Source organism: Cyprinus carpio, chromosome A13, assembly GCF_018340385.1.
Source record: "Cyprinus carpio isolate SPL01 chromosome A13, ASM1834038v1, whole genome shotgun sequence".
Classification (NCBI taxonomy): Eukaryota; Metazoa; Chordata; class Actinopteri; order Cypriniformes; family Cyprinidae; genus Cyprinus; species Cyprinus carpio.
Genome location: NC_056584.1, coordinates 22,467,852 through 22,475,415, shown reverse-complemented (window position 1 = coordinate 22,475,415; position 7,564 = coordinate 22,467,852). Strand labels below are relative to the sequence as shown.

The 7,564-nt window shown below is 38.0% G+C and overlaps 1 pseudogene; it reads left to right on the top strand.

Moving 5' to 3' along the window:
* Positions 1 to 463: 463 nt before the first annotated feature.
* LOC122147309 overlaps positions 464 to 7,564 on the top strand; it is a 25,990-nt pseudogene continuing 18,889 nt past the window's right edge.

Here is a 7,564-nt window from a genome sequence, read left to right as displayed (position 1 = left end):
TAGACTTAATTTGTTATTATAATGTTGTTGCAATTATAAAGAAATATATGTATAATATTTGTTAAATTTTTTTTCTTTTTGGGGGGGAATTTTAAGTTTAAATGTGGCCTGGGACCCTGTTATGGAGCTATTTAATGTTCTGCTCATTATGTAATTTAATTTGTTTTACACATTTCTTTCAAGTATTTTGTACTAAATTTCGCAGAATAACGACGCCAGTCATTATCAGCCACTTATACTAGCTCCCTTTTTTAAAATGAGTTTTATTCACAAGTAGTGGGTCACCTCAGGGAGGCCGTCATTTTGCGATTCACATGACCAGCCAAATCGCACTCAGTTTTTCTTTGTAAACCCTCACAGTGCAACTTAAAAAATTACTGTTAATTTCATTTTGTAAGTTCATTTAGTAACAGGGCCCCCCGTTGTTTTGGTCTGTCAGAAAACCTCACCTGTGTTGCAGTACATGATTCGGGTCAGCTGTCCCATTTGTGGTATTCTCTTTGCAGCTCATCATTTGGTTGCATTATGCACGTCCCTACTCCGCAAGGCCCGATCCAAGGCGTGCTCCTGCTGCCACACAGTGCGCCTGGCGAGGTATATCAGCCACGAGAGAAAATGAGGGACGAGTTGAAGTCCATGACAACTGGACATGGGGAACCGTATTCGATGACGAGGTCGACATTAAACTCGCTACTGTGGTTTGCAGGGAACGTGTTTCCAAAAAGTTGCATAACATGGGCACACAGTGCCAAGGAGGGAGAAGGAGACGGTGAAGCGGGAATGTCTGTTAAAAATACAAAAAGTCGGTCATTATTTAATAAGTGTTGTTCAAAACCCGTGTAGGACTTACTTTCTTTGGTAGATGTTTAGCAGAACTTCTGGTGCTGCTCTTTCCCATAAATGACACTGAATGGAAACCAATGGACATCAAGCTCCAAAAAATGAGTGTTGTGAGTGAACTGTCCCTTTATGGATTTTAAAGAGTTGCTGTCTGAAATAGCCAAGTTTTACGGGTTTTAATATAATTTTCTCATTTAACTGTGGGATGATGATGAAAGACTTGAAGCACAATTGTGTATGAGGCTGTATTAAATGAGCTTGTTCTCACTAGTGCAAAGTGCAACAGAGCTACTGTTCGTTTACAGTAGCCTACAATCGCTCCCTGTCATTTCACTTTAAAGGCAGCTATAAATACAAAGCCACTACCCAAAGCATGTATACCACTTAGTTTTGGCAAGACAAACACTGTCATTAAAACTAAAAACAAACCCATGAAACAGCTTATACAAGAGCGTTTTTGTAATGCGTGTGATGGTGATGCTTCTTTCCCATATTAACTTATATGCAGCTTTATTTACATTTGCATTAGGGAGCATTCCTTAAAAATGGGCTTTTATTATGACAATTTATGGAGCCTTATTGTCAGTAATCCAAAAAAATGCTGTCAGTATTTGACTCATACTCATGTCCGTGTAGAACACAAAATAAGTTTTACAATACGATTGATTGTTTTTTTTTTTAATTAACTTACAGTGAGTTGAGACTGAATATTTAAACTTAAAAAAGTACCATAAAAATGTATTATAAAATTGATCAATGTAAAGTGTGCTGTATTCCAAGTCTTCCAAACCCTTTCAACTGTACCCTTTACTCTGGAAATGTGAGCAAATATGACCCCCCTAACTGTAACTCATTGAATAGTCCCTTCTCCTTTTTTTAAATTTAAAACTATAACTTTTTTAAAATGTGTGGTTTTTTTGTGTGTTGTGGGATTTTGTTGTGTTTTTTGTGGGTTTTTTGTGTTTTTTGGCAATGTGGTATTTTTTTTTTATTATTGGTGGGTTTTTTTTGGATTATGGGTGGTTATTTCAAGTGATATAATGCTATAATTTCTTAAAATATGTTCCACTGAATAAACAGACACCACCCGCATGGCCTGAGAGTGAATACATTTCAGCAAATTTAAAATTTTCCGGTGATCAGTTGTTACATACAACTCAAGAACCCGATCAGTCTGGAAAGTCACTGAAAAATTGGATGTAAATAATGAGAGAATTTGGCATTTTTGAAGTGAACTATCCCTTTAAGACAAGGTATAACTGATGTTTTTATTGTTCCACTGCTTTTGCAAACCATAAACATCTATCACAGCAGGCCCTATTTGGATGCATAATGTGAGGTGTGAAGGAACTGAGAAAACCCTGAAAAGACTGCAAGTCGAACTGGTGGGTGTTCATGACTGCAAACACTCTGAGGATCTCGTGGGTGGTTCCCAGTCCAGTGAGTATAGGCTGGCTAGACCAAGTGCATCCTGGAGTCACTCTCAGGAAGAGGGGCACACACCAATCAGTACCCCAGACCAAATGGAGTCCTGCCTGAACCGCTGGCAGGATGATGCACCTAATTCGCTGACACCTGCACAAGGTGCAATGGACATTCCCAGGATCATACTAGTTGGGATCAATTCCTCCAGACAGCAGTTTCATAACAATCCCGTAAACAGAGATTGCAGTAGATCTGAAAGTTCTTTTAACATATACCTGTACATAATATGAACTTCATCTACATTTTCTTTAAAGCCTCTAAATTTTATTAAAAAATTAATATAAAAATACTCCCATATATCTCTTCATAGTTGTTCTGCAAACTTGTATGACTTCTTTTTCACTGTGTGTATTACCAACGGTCGCATTTATTATTATTTTTTTTTTGGTGAGTATACCTTAACCACAGGTTATGCCTTCATGAGAAAGGTTTTCAAATCTTCCTCTAAGCCTGCCAGTAGGGTGAAGATCGAGGAAGTTCCGCCCCCTGCTTCGCATCCTGATGGGTCGTTAAAACAGCACGCTTTGTTATGGAGGGTGTGGTGGAAGCAAAGCATGCTGGAAGATGGAGACATGTGCATGATAAATGCTGGAGTCCTGGAACAGCAGCAGAGTTGTGTGTGGGATGCTCGCTTTTCCTGATGCAGAGCAGCCCAACATGAACATACTCTACATGTGAGCCCTGTGCTTCTAATGAAAAAAAATACAAAATATAGTACTGCCAGATTAGTTCTCTCAGGTTTTGGAGAGAATTAGTATTAAAACCCAACATTTTTGCACTAATTCACTGTTGGCCAGTCGATGTTGTTTTTTGAAAACTTAATTTCATTGTGTTAGCACAGGGCCTCCCCAGAGTTTAATCCAACAACATAAAAATCCAGTCCAGACTGCAGCTGATTCTTCTGGCCAAAAACTGCCCACTTCTGGACAGGAAACGCATCGTCTGGCTGAAATGTAGCAGAACAGTAGTGTTCCAGTCGGCAGTTTGGCTTTTTACACACTGTTTATATAAGGTTAAATACATGTTAAATGCTAGCAGTTCAAAAAATTAGGATTTTTAAGATTTCAAAAAATATTTTTGAAAGAAGAACATGCGTCAAAAAAAGTCTCTTTATACTTGCCTTTCAAAGCTATATATTTTATTTTGACTCTAAAATATAGTAAAAAACAGCAATACTGTGAAATATTATTTAAATTCTAAAAATAGCTGTTTTCTTATTTTTAATATTTTTAAATGTAATTTATTCCTCAGATGGCAAAGTTGGAATTTACCGCAGGGCATTTACTCTGGAGACTCTTTAAAGTGTCACATGATCCTTCTTCAAATCCCATGCTCCTGTATATTTTTTTTCTATTTTTATTTTGTTTGTTTTGGATTTGCCATGTTTGGTGGACTACACAGGGTGTAGTGATGATATTATTCTAGACAAAAGTTCATAAATGTTCACTTGAAGATGCTTCAGCCCCCTCATAGTGGAAAGTAAAAAGATTCAATAATTCTTTTGGTTGGAATAGCACATCTGTTTTCCTTATCTCCATGCAGGCACCTTTCACAAACCTAAAACACACTTCTTAACCAACAATGATTAAAAAGATCTTTCATACTGATGCTATCTGGACCCCCAGTGTTCCTGAAATGAACAGGCTGTTCAGAACCTTAGGTCTAAGTGAGAAGTCTAATATCCCCTGCTGAATGTTATTGAAAGAGCATCAGTTTAAAAAACCTTCAAGTGTCTGTTGTTGGAGAAAGAGTTTCAGGTTTGTTTATGATTTTATTGACCTTTACGCTTGACTTTCTCCTGCTATCTCACAGAATGTTTCCCGGAACAGTGTTTCAACCAGCCTGTGCCTGTCACAGTGTTGTCTCCACTTTGGTCAACTCTTTAGGGTAATGTAAAGAGCAATTTATTAAGTTAAGGAGTTTCTGGATTTTGGGGCTATTGTTATTGTGTTATTTAAAAGGCAGATCATGTTCTGTGCTTTCAGAGCTCTATTATCTTTTGTAATGGGTTTGTGAATAACACTTATGGTGGTGTGAATGCAAGCCTACTGGAGCTTGATGCCTACACATTCTTCTTGCTGTGTTCCATAGACAGGAAATGTGTATTTATAAATCAACCTATTCTAGAGCATAAATACAGGATCAGAGATGCTTAAGGTCCAGTCCTTCTCTTTTGAGCAATGTGCATTTCTTAGAGCTATTTTCTGCTTATGTTTGTCATCTTTACCTATGTGTATGCGTTGACCCATCTACCTACCTACCCTATTTCTTTTAACCCTACCTAATTATTCACCTATAGCAACACACCTACCTACATTCACCCATGTATTCAATATCTACCTACCGCCCTATTTTTTCTTCCCTGTCCTACCTATCCGCTATTCATTTTTATCTACCTAACTACTTATGCCCCATACACAGGTACCAACCCAGAATCTGCCTAGTTATTTTCTTCCCCTCATACATACCTATCTTTTTTTACAATCCCTATTTATCTACACACTAACCTACTTGAGTTAGCTTTACCTATCTGTCTATTTTTTTATTTTTTATGTTCCCACTCATTTACCTACCTACCTACCTTTTTTTTTTTTTTTTTTTTTTTTTTTTTTTTTTTTACATTTGCACCTTACCTGTACCTACCTATCTTTTTTTACCTACTTAACTAATCTAACAACCAGCCCCACCCTGATTGCCTGTTATTTAACTACAGGAATCTGCCTATCTTTGTGCCTAGCTGCCCATCTTTTTACCATTATGCTTTACTGTATGCTTTTCACCTACCTACTTGGTTTGCTACCTACCTGCTCTACCTGTGTTTTTTTTACCTTTTACCTACCTACTGACTTACTGCATATATGTCTTTAACTTTACCCCACCTACCAACCCTACCCACTTTTTGCCCTACCCTAGTGGCTTGCCTGTCTAATAATCTGCCCTGCCTTACCAGCCTATGTGCAAGAATCTGGGAGATACCACTTACTTATTTTCTTATACTACCACCACCCTGCATTTGTTACCCTGCTTACCTGCCTACCTACCTACTAGTTTGCTATCAATCTACCCATTTTACCTACCTACTTACACTTATGTTTGCTTATTTATCTGTCTGCCCTGCTAGCTAATTTTACCACCTTGCTACCAAACCAAGTATATATATCGTAACTATCTTTTTAATCACCTTGTCTGTTTTCCCTGCCCACACCTACCCCTCTGTTTGGCTTTCTACCTACCTACCTAACTACCACACAGTCTGTCTCTGCCTATCTCACCATGCCATCTGTAGCACATTTTATTTCATGAACATGGAAACAGCTATGGCCAGATTTCTCTTGGGTTTAGTTAATAATTTGGTTTTAATTAAGAAAAGACTTACTACCTGCTTTTCTCTTTCATTTGTTATTTCCTTTCATTGTTGCCCTCATTTTCAGGCTGTCTATATGAGGTCACAGGTTCAGAGGCATTTTTTGAGTAAACCACACTAACAGCACAAACCCACCATTCCCATTGTCTGAATGGGCTGGCCATGCTGGCATGCTGGACCCATGTGCTCAAGTATAAAAGCACCACCTTATTCTTATGGGCCCGCGGGTCCCCAGCTTTTTTAGTCAGAGGCTTGTGCTGGGAGCATTGTGCTGTACATGCTTTCTGCTGATGATTCCTCTGGTCTTGATGTCTGCTATAAGCAGGACATTCTCCTCCTGCTAAATGTTACACCCAGACCATTTTCACCTTTTTTTGTGCTGTTAAAAAGGTGCTTACTCGACAGATAAGACTGTTGACAGGTTAATGTTATCTTTTTAGGCTTTAGTGCCCCGTTTCCTTGAGAATCCTAATCTCGAGGTCACAGGAACACCTAAGTGAGCTTTTGTTTATGCATGACTCAAAGACATGCCCAAACAGCAGCAAATCCTTGGAGATGCTGTTTGAACTTAAATTAGAGCTTATAAAAGCTAGCTGTGGCTTTCATGGTTTTACATATAGGGAATCTCCAATTGGCTCCTTCTCTTGTGTGAGCATGCCCAGTACTTGACCTCACCATGTCGTACCACTGTGCATTTTGTTAAGTCTCCACAGAGCACAGAGACTTGGCACTATCGCTTATCGCTTCCACGCACCCACTCAGTGTCTCAGAGATCGCGACAGCCAACCGCCCTGACACTGCCTCTTCTGGATCCTCCGCTGAACGATGCTGTAATTAAATGTTGGGGCCACTGAGAACGATTTCCACGTTTCGTGCGCAGTAGGGAAACACAATTATAGCTGCGCCTTTGGCTGCTGTGTCAGCAGGACATACTCCTGTCTGTGTCAATTCAGGAAATGGAAAGACTTAAGCCACAGTTCAGCCTCTCAGAGATCCTTAGATGAAGCATCTATAAGATATTAATACATATTTTAACGAGTCTGATCTGTCCTTTCAGTTCTAAGCAGTGCCTCAGTCAGACTGTGCACAGAAAGAAAAATCACCTTCTGTATTTATGAAGTTTGTACTGTGATATCTGGTGAGTTCGTATTGTGATAATTGATTTAAACTTTGTATTTTCAGACCATTGAGTATCACCTTTAGGGGCCAAACACCATAATCAGCAAAATATGTTCAAGTTTAGGGCGTTGTGGTGTGAGAGATTTTCATTATTTGTATGATTTGTATTTGTAGTATATCTCCAATCTTGTACATTTAGACAAATATTTTTTCTTCTGATCAAACCAGGCATGGCCAAATATCTATATGCAAACAAAACATGAAATAATTGCTTAGACTATTTATGTATCCTACATTTTCATACTTTTTACAGAATTTGCAAAAACTTTACCAAAAAACCTTTGTTTTTTCACACATCATGAGTCTCAGAATCTCAAGCATACTTTTTACAGACACTGTTTTCTCAAGTCCATAACTATTAAATAAAACCGTAAGAAGACTCTTTTATAATATTAACAATATTAACGATGCAAGTTTTCTTTTTTTAAACTTTTTAAAAACTTTGAACAGGCACTATTATTTAAAAAAATCAAACCTTGAGCAGGAGAGGAAGCGAGAGAGAGCATGGAAACCACACACACACACACACACACACACACACACACACACACACATATATATATATATATATATATATATATATACATATATGTGTGTGTGTATATATATATGTATGTATATATATATATATATATATATAAATATATGTGTGTGTGTGTGTGTGTGTATAAATATATGTGTGTGTGTGTGTGTGTG